The sequence below is a fragment of the Thalassophryne amazonica genome, chromosome 5 (genome assembly GCF_902500255.1).
Source record: "Thalassophryne amazonica chromosome 5, fThaAma1.1, whole genome shotgun sequence".
NCBI lineage: Eukaryota > Metazoa > Chordata > Actinopteri > Batrachoidiformes > Batrachoididae > Thalassophryne > Thalassophryne amazonica.
In genome coordinates this window covers 919,200-930,747 of record NC_047107.1, presented here as the reverse complement: position 1 = coordinate 930,747, position 11,548 = coordinate 919,200, and positions in this window count along the sequence as shown.

Sequence of the window (11,548 nt, the reverse complement as noted above, 5' to 3'; positions counted from 1 at the left end):
TTAAATCTAAAACACTGCAATTAATGAGAGAGAACGGGGGATTGGGTCTTACCTGACTTAAAGAATACTATTACTCAGCCCAGCTCAGACCCCTGATCTGCTTATGTTCTCCAGTTTACTCTGCAGGATGGAAAGATATAGAACTTCATACTACAAAAGAATGACCTGTCAGCGCGCTACTGGGGGACAAGAAATTGCAAAAGACCACATTGTTAAAGGACAACTTCTTGGTCAAATCAATACTAAATTCATGGAATGAAATGATCAAAACAATGGATTTAATAGAAGTATCAAAAATGTTCAAGTGGTATGCTTATGACTCTGACTTTGTGCCAAACACACATGATGACCCATTTAGAAGATGGATATCCAAGGGAATAACAAACTACTCTTCATTCATTCTCAAGGGGGAGTTGCTTAGTTTTGAGGTCCTGCAGAGTAAATATGGTTTAGGCAAAGATGACTTTTACAGATATTTACAGGTTAGGCACCATTACAATAAAAGCTTGAAAACAGGGTTTGAAAGGAAAGAGTTTTCCAGACTCTAATTAGTTAACATCAGCAGAAAAACACCATTTCCCAGCTCTACAAGAGTGTCCAGCAGAGTAAACAACCCAGCACACAGTATATTAAAAATAGGTGGGAAAAGGAGGGGAAGACGATTATTTCTCTGGAAAGTTGATCAGATATTTGTCAACACCAGTGGACTATAACTGGGACAAATACTTGGCAAGAGTTCAGCTGGAAGAACATTGTCAGGTACTTTATGACACCAGTGGTGGAGGAGACACCTGAGGGAGACAGTGTGGGGTCACAGAGGCCAATCATTTTCATATTTTTGGGGGGTGTCAGATCATCAACAAATACTGGGAAGACATAAGGGATCATCTTGTAGCAGGATGAAGGTCCCGGGTCCTGATTGAAAAGACGTTCCCACTTTGCTACCGGGGAATTCCCCTTTGGCTGACCTGGTAGAGGAATGGCCTTTAATGCGAACCGTCTGGAGTTCGATCCCACCACCATCCCGGCCACAAAGGTCCTGTGGTCACAATCTGAACAATGTATTTGGCACCAACCTGCCCCTGAAATGTGAAACTCTGTATTGGGGGATTTACCTGTACAACACCGGGAGAATATAGACAAAAGACTGCTGTCGTAAAAGTCAAATGTATTACAAAATGTAATTTTTTTTATTTATTTTTGTTTCTATATTAATAATAAAAATAATAATAGCAACAACAACAATAATAGTAAATAGGACTGCAAGCAGTCATATATGGGCCCTCATGCCGCGCATACAGGGGCCGACCCTCATCACACAGTTCAAGTTTCAAGCAAATCAGACAGTGCATGTAGAAGTTATGACAAGTTGATGGTTAATACACAAGAGGGGCCAGGTGTGTCAAGGGGCTGACCCTCATTACACATATGAAGTTTCAAATCAGTCAGGTAAAGCATGAAGGAGTTATCATGACTTGATGTTCCATGGCAAAGGGTCAAAATGGCGGCGCCATAGCGGCCACACCCATCAACATAGAGAAAAGCTTTCGATAACTTTTGGTCAGTATCATCTCTGGATGCTGAGAAAGAAATTTGAAGTGCATTGGACAAAATCCCTAGGAGGAGTTCGTTTAAATACAACAAGTGGAAATCATTTCAAAATGAGAAGAAAATTCAAAATGGCCGACTTCCTGTTTGGAGTAGACTCATGGTGCAAGAGACTTTTTTGTATGTCTGTGCAAGTCACATGTGTACCAGTTTTCATCTCCCTACTCCAAAAAAAAAACCCTATGGGGAGGGGTTTTTTAACGCTTCAAGGGGGCGCTATTGAGGCTTTTTTGCCCCGCCCATGGGCGACGCCCCTATGAATTGTAAGAGGTTGTCGTGCTCGACCTGTGTATCAATTTTCATGATGATATGACAAAATTAAAGCCATCAAAAGGAAGAACGTAATTTCATGGCAAAGCGTTGATATTCGGCGCACCGCCACATGGACGCCGTTACTCGTAACTTCAAACGAAGCTTTGAATAATGAATTTTGTGAGGCTATGACAAAAAAAAACCCAATGGGGAGGGGTTTTTGAAAATTTGTAGGGGGTGCTATTTTGCCATTTTGCTGCGATTATGTGTGTGACCTCCAAAATATCAAATTTCGGATGAGACTGGCTGACTTTATAAAGTTTGGTGAGTTTTTGAGCATAGGAAAGGGCCAAAATTTGGGTTTGAAAAGGGAAGAATAATAACAATGAACAGCGCAATTACAATAGGGTCCTCACAGGACGTTGTCCTACTCGAGCCCTAATAATAACTAATAATGCTATAATACAATTTTAGAGAAAGAGACAAAAAGAACCTGATTAAAACACACACACACACACACACACACACACACACACACACACACACACACACACACACACACACACACACACACACACACACACACACACACACACACACACACACACACACACACACACATCTTCAACCACTTAGTCGCGGGGAGCTGGAGCCTATCCCAGCAGTCATAGAGCGCGAGGCGGGTTAACCCAGGACAGGATGCCAGTCTGTCACACCTGATTAAAACACAACAGAAAAAAAAAATGAAACCAACTAACAATGAACATAAATAAATATATAAATAAATACATATAGAAATAAATAAGTGTTTCCTGTGAACACCTAGTGTCTCTTACACCTCCACTTCATCCCTGTTTTATTTAAGTTTAATGACAGTTTGTTTTGGTCAAACCATATTTTCAGTTTGTTAATTTCTTCAGTTATTTCCTCCAGAACTATCTGACAAACTAGAAAACTGCTGCATCCTAGTAAGAGCAGAATACTACTGGAATGAATTTAAATAAGGAAATTTGGGTTTTTTTTTCTCACTAAATGGATGCTGCACTCACTGCAGTTTATTGTCCTGAATAGTCCCAGATTGCATTTCAGAGCTTCTAGAATTCAAACATTTTCGTGCAGGTGGTGTTGGGGGGTAATTTTTTTTTTTTTTTTTTTTTTCACCACTTTCATCCCTGAATATGTCAATCGTGAGTCACTTTTGTGCAGATTAAAGTCACTAACTGGGACTTCTGTCTTGTTGGGAAAAAGAAATGAGAATCGTCCTCTGTTCTGTTCACACAGCTCCAAACGCTGCGCGGCTCTCTGCCGAGTCAAGATAGAACGATAGAGTCCAGTCGGAATTAATAACTTCAATGTGAAACGTTGTTTAAATCAATTGACACCTCTTTACAAACGTTGTAATACAAACAAATTGCAATTGATAAAAACGTTTTTTTCCTCCTAAAATGAGACATCCTGCACTGACATGCAGCTCAGCTCAGAGGTACGGAGGTACATTCATGTCAAAAACTGCAGATTTTATTTATTTTTATTTATGTCCAGAGATCAAGGATCAAGGATTTACTTTAAGACTCAATAAAATGTTGTTGACATAGAAAACCTGTAAAGTCTACTTTTAGTACACAGAAAATTCACAAGAGGTATCAATAATGGAATCAATAAGGAATCGAATCGATAAGCGGAATCAATAATGGCATCGATATCGATAAAATCTTATCAATGCCTATCCCTAGTCATGGGTCAACTTCATTTTAGTTTGTGTCCAGCTTTTGTTTTTCCCATTGTGTATTCATTAGTGGAATCACCTGTTTGTTTTGTTTATGTTGAATTATCAGTGTATTTTACTGTTGCCTCTTGTGAGGTGTTGTTGATTTCTTTTCAGTCTTTACATTTGTTTTCTGGTTAATTCTTTGTCCTTTCATGTTAGGTCTTTGCTTTATTTCTTATTTATTAGAACTTGGGTTTTGTTCATTAGTGGTTTTGACATTTCGTTTAGATCACGGTGGTTTTAGGTTCACCTTTGAGTTGGGCCCTGTTCACTTTGCTTTTGTCTTACTGCACTCTCTTGTCTCTTGTTCAGGGTTTGGTGTGGGTGTGTCCTATCCCTTCTGTTTGCCACACCCCCTTCCAGATTGTTCTCCCACACCTGTGTCTTGTTCCCTAATTACCACTGGTTCTATTTAAGTCCTTTGTGTTTGCCCCCTCACTGCCAGTTTGTTGATTTTTTTCTTTCACTTACCAGCCCTCCACAGTCTTGTTCTTTTGTCTGCCCATGTTACAACCTCGCCTTGGTTTGACCTTGCTTCTGTCTCTGCCATTGTATCCTGCCTCGCTGTGTTTGAGAACTCTGCTTGTTTTTTGGACCACATCTCTGCCTACTCCTGCCTGTTTTGTCTGCTTGGCTGATTGACCACCTGTCTACCGAACCTTTGCTCATTCTATAAATCTTTAGCTATGCCCACTAATCAGCTTCTGAAATAATTTTCCTTTTTGCTTGTCCTTGTCAGGTTTTGCAAATTTTTGTATTCAGATTACTCCAGTGTTTCATCAAATGTTCAAATCTGACTTTAATCCCCCCCTAGAACCTATTAGGAATGATGGATGGGCTTCCCTTTCCCTCTCACTATTGAGTAGAGTGTCTATCATGAAGATGAGTGTTTTGTCTAGACTGCTCTATCCGCTGAAAATGATTCCTTTATTTTTGTCAAACAAGGTGTAAAAATGACTTAATAGCTGGTTAACTGACTTTATATGGAACAAAAGAAAACCAAGGTCAAAGATATCAAAATTGTAAGTTCCTAGTTCCAGTGGAAGACTGGACATCCTGTTCCTGTCAATCTGTACAGTTTGCCTGTTTTTGTTCAGGCTCAAGTCATTTTTCACCCAGTACGGTGTGTGACCAATTTGTATACAGTGAGATGAAAATTTCAGAGTTGTTGTGGGTTTTTTTTTTAATAATGTAAATGTTCCATTTTGTTTTGATGTCAGTGATTTTGTCTGTAAACACAGATAGTTTTCGTATCCAAATCATGAATGTTTGAGTTCAATGGTATGAATATTTTAAATGAAATATTTGTTCCATTGAAAGAATGATAAAACATTCATTATTTGTTTTATGTAATGGCAGAAATAGATCCGCGTCGTTTGATATTTTATTAATTTAGAAACAACAGAAAAGGGACTTACATTTTGGTGTTCCACTGGTGCTTAACAGTCAACACCAACTTTAAATGGTAATCCAAAAATGTGACGATGTAGTCTGTGACGCTGTGCACTGACCCCAAAAAAAGAGACTTTGTGTAGTTCTTCACTCTGATGAAAAATCATGTCAGAAATCTGTCCAGACTTTCATCCTAACAGCTCTTCATGCCTCCAGGCAGCTTACGGTGTAGTGGATTTGATTTTTGTGTGTTAGAAGAATTAGCAGCATCAATTAGCTCCTTGAAATGGTCGTCCACCAGCAAAACTTACTCTGCCATGTTTAGCTAAACGCCAGTGTGAGCACACGTGGTGGTCGGGTGTGGAATAGCAAATTTCATATAGAACAAAACTGCACATAAAAAACTATTGCACAGTAAATGAAACACAATGGCAAACGGTACGAATAATCCATGTCACGTGACAAACAAGCCAGCAATCAAATGACAAGGATCCACTCAGAGCACTGGCTGCTTTTGATGTCTGTGCTGTTGTGTGGGCCGCTCTACCTAGGAGGTACAGTACTCAGCCGACTGTGTTGTCTTTTTGACATTAATACTTTGTTACTTTTGTGCGTTAAATAGCAGACATTCTTCCGACGAGAGGTGGAGGTGGTTTTCCCGCCATACGGGTTGCTGGGTGCAAACGCACCCACATTTAATTGTTTTTGTTCCTCGCCAGCAGTACCAGACCCGACACGCGGAGGCAGTGGCCACCTGGGAGTTCGGGACTTGGCGGCTCCAGTATTCCCGGGGTTCGGTGGCGGAGGAAATCGTGTGGTTCCGGTTCTGCTTTGGACAGACGTCTCTTATCTTCGAGCCTGCCCACGTGACACATTTTGTGAATTGACTTCTTTGTCTATTGTTGTAATCTGTTGTGTTTGTTGTGCTTATTCACAACAGTAAAATGTTGTTATTTGACTTCCTCCATTGTCCGTTCATTTGCGCCCCCTGTTGTGGGTCCGTGTACCTACACTTTCCCAACATGTGCCTTTGGAAACTTTTTATGCACCGTTTCAAACTGCACCAGACCAAAGGTTTATGAATAATGATTTTTAGAACGTTATCAGCACAACTGTGCAACTGTGGCAGTTTGTGTTTTTACCAACATTCACGCTCTGTTCAGCTTTAACCATCACTGAGTTTAAAACATCCATCCATCCGTCTTCTACCGCTTAGTCCAATCAAGGGTCGCGGGGGGCTGGAGCCTATCCCAGCAGTCATAGAGCACGAGGCGGGGTACACCCAGGACAGGACGCCAGTCTGTCGCAGGGCCACAAATAAACAAACAAACACACACACACACACACACACACACACACACACACACACACACACACACACACACACACACAATTTTAAAGATTCCAATCCACCTAACCCACAAGTCTTTGGATGTGGAGGAAACCAGAACACCCGGAGGAAACCCACGCAAACACGGGGAGAACATGCAAACTCCACACAGAAAGGCCACGGGAATTGAACCCACAACCTTCTCGCTGTGAGGCAACAGTGCTAACCACTAAGCCACCGTGCTGCCCTGACTTTAAAACACTCTAAGAATATTTGATTCATGATTCTTTTGTCCAGATTTTAATGTTCAGTTAAACAGATAGCAAAATGAAATGGTCTTAGATCCAATAAAGGGGAGGTGATGGTCTAGTGGTTAAGGTGTTGGGCTTGAGTCCAGAAGATCATGGGTTCAAATGACTGACTGGAAAATCACTAAGAGCCCTTGGGCAAGGCCTTTAATCCCCTATTGCTCCTGGTGTGTAGTGAGCGCCTTGTATGGCAGCAGCCTGACATCAGGGGTGAATGTGAGGCATTATTGTAAAGCGCTTTGAGCGTCTGATGCAGATGGAAAAGCGCAATATAAATGCAGTCCATTTATTATTAAAGGGGCCATATTATGGCACATCACCACATTTTCATATGTTTGACATTTCATGTGATTTTGAAATATTTTTTTGACTTTTTTTTTCATAATACAGCACAGGTGTGGCAAAATCAACTGGTGTAGGTGTCAGTAAAGAAGAATGGGACATAATCTGGGATCACATATTTTGGTGTGTAATCCTGGAAAAATACTGCAATTCAAAATTCTGCAGCATGTGCAAAAAAAGACATCAGATGAACCATCAACTTTCACCTCCGTGTTTGAAGTGCAGATGACATACACACACCATGTTAAAAAAATTCAGTCCTACAGGATGGACATTTTGCAGGAAAAAATACTCGGCATGTCGTTGAAATTGGAGCCTCCATCTCCACTCTTGGGTACATTGAGGTTGGGACATCACTGTTGACACCAGCTTCCAAAGACGCTCTGATATCACTGTGTATGCTGCAAGGAAGAACACTGTCATATCTCCTCCTTCATCCCAGCACAATATCCTTATGGAACGCTTTTCTCTGAAATGCCTCCCCTGCTTGCTTCATTCTTCAAAGGGACAGTTTACGAGACTTTGGACTCCATGGCTTCATTTTATTTCATCAGTGACTGAAAATCTTTGGTGGTTGTTCACAATAAGGTCACTGTTGGTTTGACCTTTTCCTGCTTGATTACTTGATTTTTTTCTTTGACCTTGACTACACGTCCCTGCGGTGTCCTGTTTGCTGTAGTTGGGACCAGACTATATCCTTTTATTTTTCTTTTGGTACAGACCAGGTCTTGTGCTGCACCATTTATGATAAAAATGTCATAAAATTCAATGAAAATAACTGCAAATAAATAAATAAAATGAAATTATTTTTTAATGCAGTCAGCTGTGGTTGTGGGAAAATAAAGACGAGCTCACTGTCAGTGCCGGATCTTCATTCCTCACGCTTCATGATTTCACTGTCCCTGTGTGTCTGAAGAGGAACACGTCTCACTTTGTGCTGATTGGTGCCCAGTCAGGTGGCAATAAGCACGGGAGGAACACGGACAGACCGTAAACACCGTTCACACCGGCAGCAATAAACACAAACAGGAACACGGACAGACCGTAAACACCGTTCACACCGGCAGCAATAAACACAAACAGGAACACGGACAGACCGTAAACACCGTTCACACCGGCAGCAATAAACACAAACAGGAACACGGACAGACCGTAAACACCGTTCACACCGGCAGCAATAACACAAACAGGAACACGGACAGACCGTAAACACCGTTCACACCGGCAGCAATAAACACAAACAGGAACACGGACAGACCGTAAACACCGTTCACACCGGCAGCAATAAACACAAACAGGAACACGGACAGAACGTAAACACCGTTCACACCGGCAACACTAAACACAAACAGGAACACGGACAGACCGTAAACACCGTTCACACCGGCAGCAATAAACACAAACAGGAACACGGACAGACCGTAAACACCGTTCACACCGGCAGCAATAAACACAAACAGGAACACAGACAGACCGTAAACACCGTTCACACCGGCAGCAATAAACACAAACAGGAACACGGACAGACCGTAAACACCGTTCACACCGGCAGCAATAAACACAAACAGGAACACAGACAGACCGTAAACACCGTTCACACCGGCAGCAATAAACACAAACAGGAACACGGACAGACCGTAAACACCGTTCACACCGGCAGCAATAAACACAAACAGGAACACGGACAGACCGTAAACACCGTTCACACCGGCAGCAATAAACACAAACAGGAACACGGACAGACCGTAAACACCGTTCACACCGGCAGCAATAAACACAAACAGGAACACGGACAGACCGTAAACACCGTTCACACCGGCAGCAATAAACACAAACAGGAACACGGACAGACCGTAAACACCGTTCACACCGGCAGCAATAAACACAAACAGGAACACGGACAGACCGTAAACACCGTTCACACCGGCAGCAATAAACACAAACAGGAACACGGACAGACCGTAAACACCGTTCACACCGGCAGCAATAAACACAAACAGGAACACGGACAGACCGTAAACACCGTTCACACCGGCAGCAATAAACACAAACAGGAACACGGACAGAACGTAAACACCGTTCACACCGGCAACACTAAACACAAACAGGAACACGGACAGACCGTAAACACCGTTCACACCGGCAGCAATAAACACAAACAGGAACACGGACAGACCGTAAACACCGTTCACACCGGCAGCAAAAAACACAAACAGGAACACAGACAGACCGTAAACACCGTTCACACCGGCAGCAATAAACACAAACAGGAACACGGACAGACCGTAAACACCGTTCACACCGGCAGCATTAAACACAAACAGGAACACAGACAGACCGTAAACACCGTTCACACCGGCAGCAATAAACACAAACAGGAACACGGACAGACCGTAAACACCGTTCACACCGGCAGCAATAAACACAAACAGGAACACGGACAGACCGTAAACACCGTTCACACCGGCAGCAATAAACACAAACAGGAACACGGACAGACCGTAAACACCGTTCACACCGGCAGCAATAAACAAAAACAGGAACACGGACAGACCGTAAACACCGTTCACACCGGCAGCAATAAACACAAACAGGAACACGGACAGACCGTAAACACCGTTCACACCGGCAGCAATAAACACAAACAGGAACACGGACAGACCGTAAACACCATTCACACCGGCAGCATTAAACACAAACAGGAACACGGACAGACCGTAAACACCGTTCACACCGGCAGCAATAAACACAAACAAGAACACAGACAGACCGTAAACACCGTTCACACCGGCAGCAATAAACACAAACAGGAACACAGACAGACCGTAAACACTGTTCACACCGGCAGAAATAAACACAAACAGGAAAACAGACAGACCGTAAACACCGTTCACACCGGCAGCAATAAACACAAACAAGAACACGGACAGACCGTAAACACCGTTCACACCGGCAGCAATAAACACAAACAGGAACACAGACAGACCGTAAACACCGTTCACACCGGCAGCAATAAACACAAACAAGAACACAGACAGACCGTAAACACCGTTCACACCGGCAGCAATAAACACAAACAGGAACACGGACAGACCGTAAACACCGTTCACACCGGCAACACTAAACACAAACAGGAACACGGACAGAACGTAAACACCGTTCACACCGGCAGCAATAAACACAAACAGGAACACGGACAGAACGTAAACACCGTTCACACCGGCAACACTAAACACAAACAGGAACACGGACAGACCGTAAACACCGTTCACACCGGCAGCAATAAACACAAACAGGAACACGGACAGACCGTAAACACCGTTCACACCGGCAGCAATAAACACAAACAGGAACACGGACAGACCGTAAACACCGTTCACACCGGCAGCAATAAACACAAACAGGAACACTGACAGACCGTAAACACCGTTCACACCGGCAGCACTAAACACAAACAGGAACACGGACAGACCGTAAACACCGTTCACACCGGCAGCACTAAACACAAACAGGAACACAGACAGACCGTAAACACTGTTCACACCGGCAGAAATAAACACAAACAGGAAAACAGACAGACCGTAAACACCGTTCACACCGGCAGCAATAAACACAAACAGGAACACAGACAGAGCGTAAACACCGTTCACACCGGCAGCAATAAACACAAACAGGAACACGGACAGACCGTAAACACCGTTCACACCGGCAGCAATAAACACAAACAGGAACACGGATAGAGCGTAAACACTGTTCACACCGGCAGCAATAAACACAAACAGGAACACGGACAGAGCGCAAACACCGTTCACACCGGCAGCATTAAACACAAACAGGAACACGGACAGACCGTAAACACCGTTCACACCGGCAGCAATAAACACAAACAGGAACACAGACAGAGCGTAAACACCGTTCACACCGGCAGCAATAAACACAAACAGGAACACAGACAGACCGTAAACACCGTTCACACCGGCAGCAATAAACACAAACAGGAACACAGACAGACCGTAAACACTGTTCACACCGGCAGAAATAAACACAAACAGGAAAACAGACAGACCGTAAACACCGTTCACACCGGCAGCAATAAACACAAACAAGAACACGGACAGACCGTAAACACCGTTCACACCGGCAGCAATAAACACAAACAGGAACACAGACAGACCGTAAACACCGTTCACACCGGCAGCAATAAACACAAACAAGAACACAGACAGACCGTAAACACCGTTCACACCGGCAGCAATAAACACAAACAGGAACACGGACAGACCGTAAACACCGTTCACACCGGCAACACTAAACACAAACAGGAACACGGACAGAACGTAAACACCGTTCACACCGGCAGCAATAAACACAAACAGGAACACGGACAGAACGTAAACACCGTTCACACCGGCAACACTAAACACAAACAGGAACACGGACAGACCGTAAACACCGTTCACACCGGCAGCAATAAACACAAACAGGAACACGGACAGACCGTAAACACCGTTCACACCGGCAGCAATAAACACAAACAGGAACACGGAC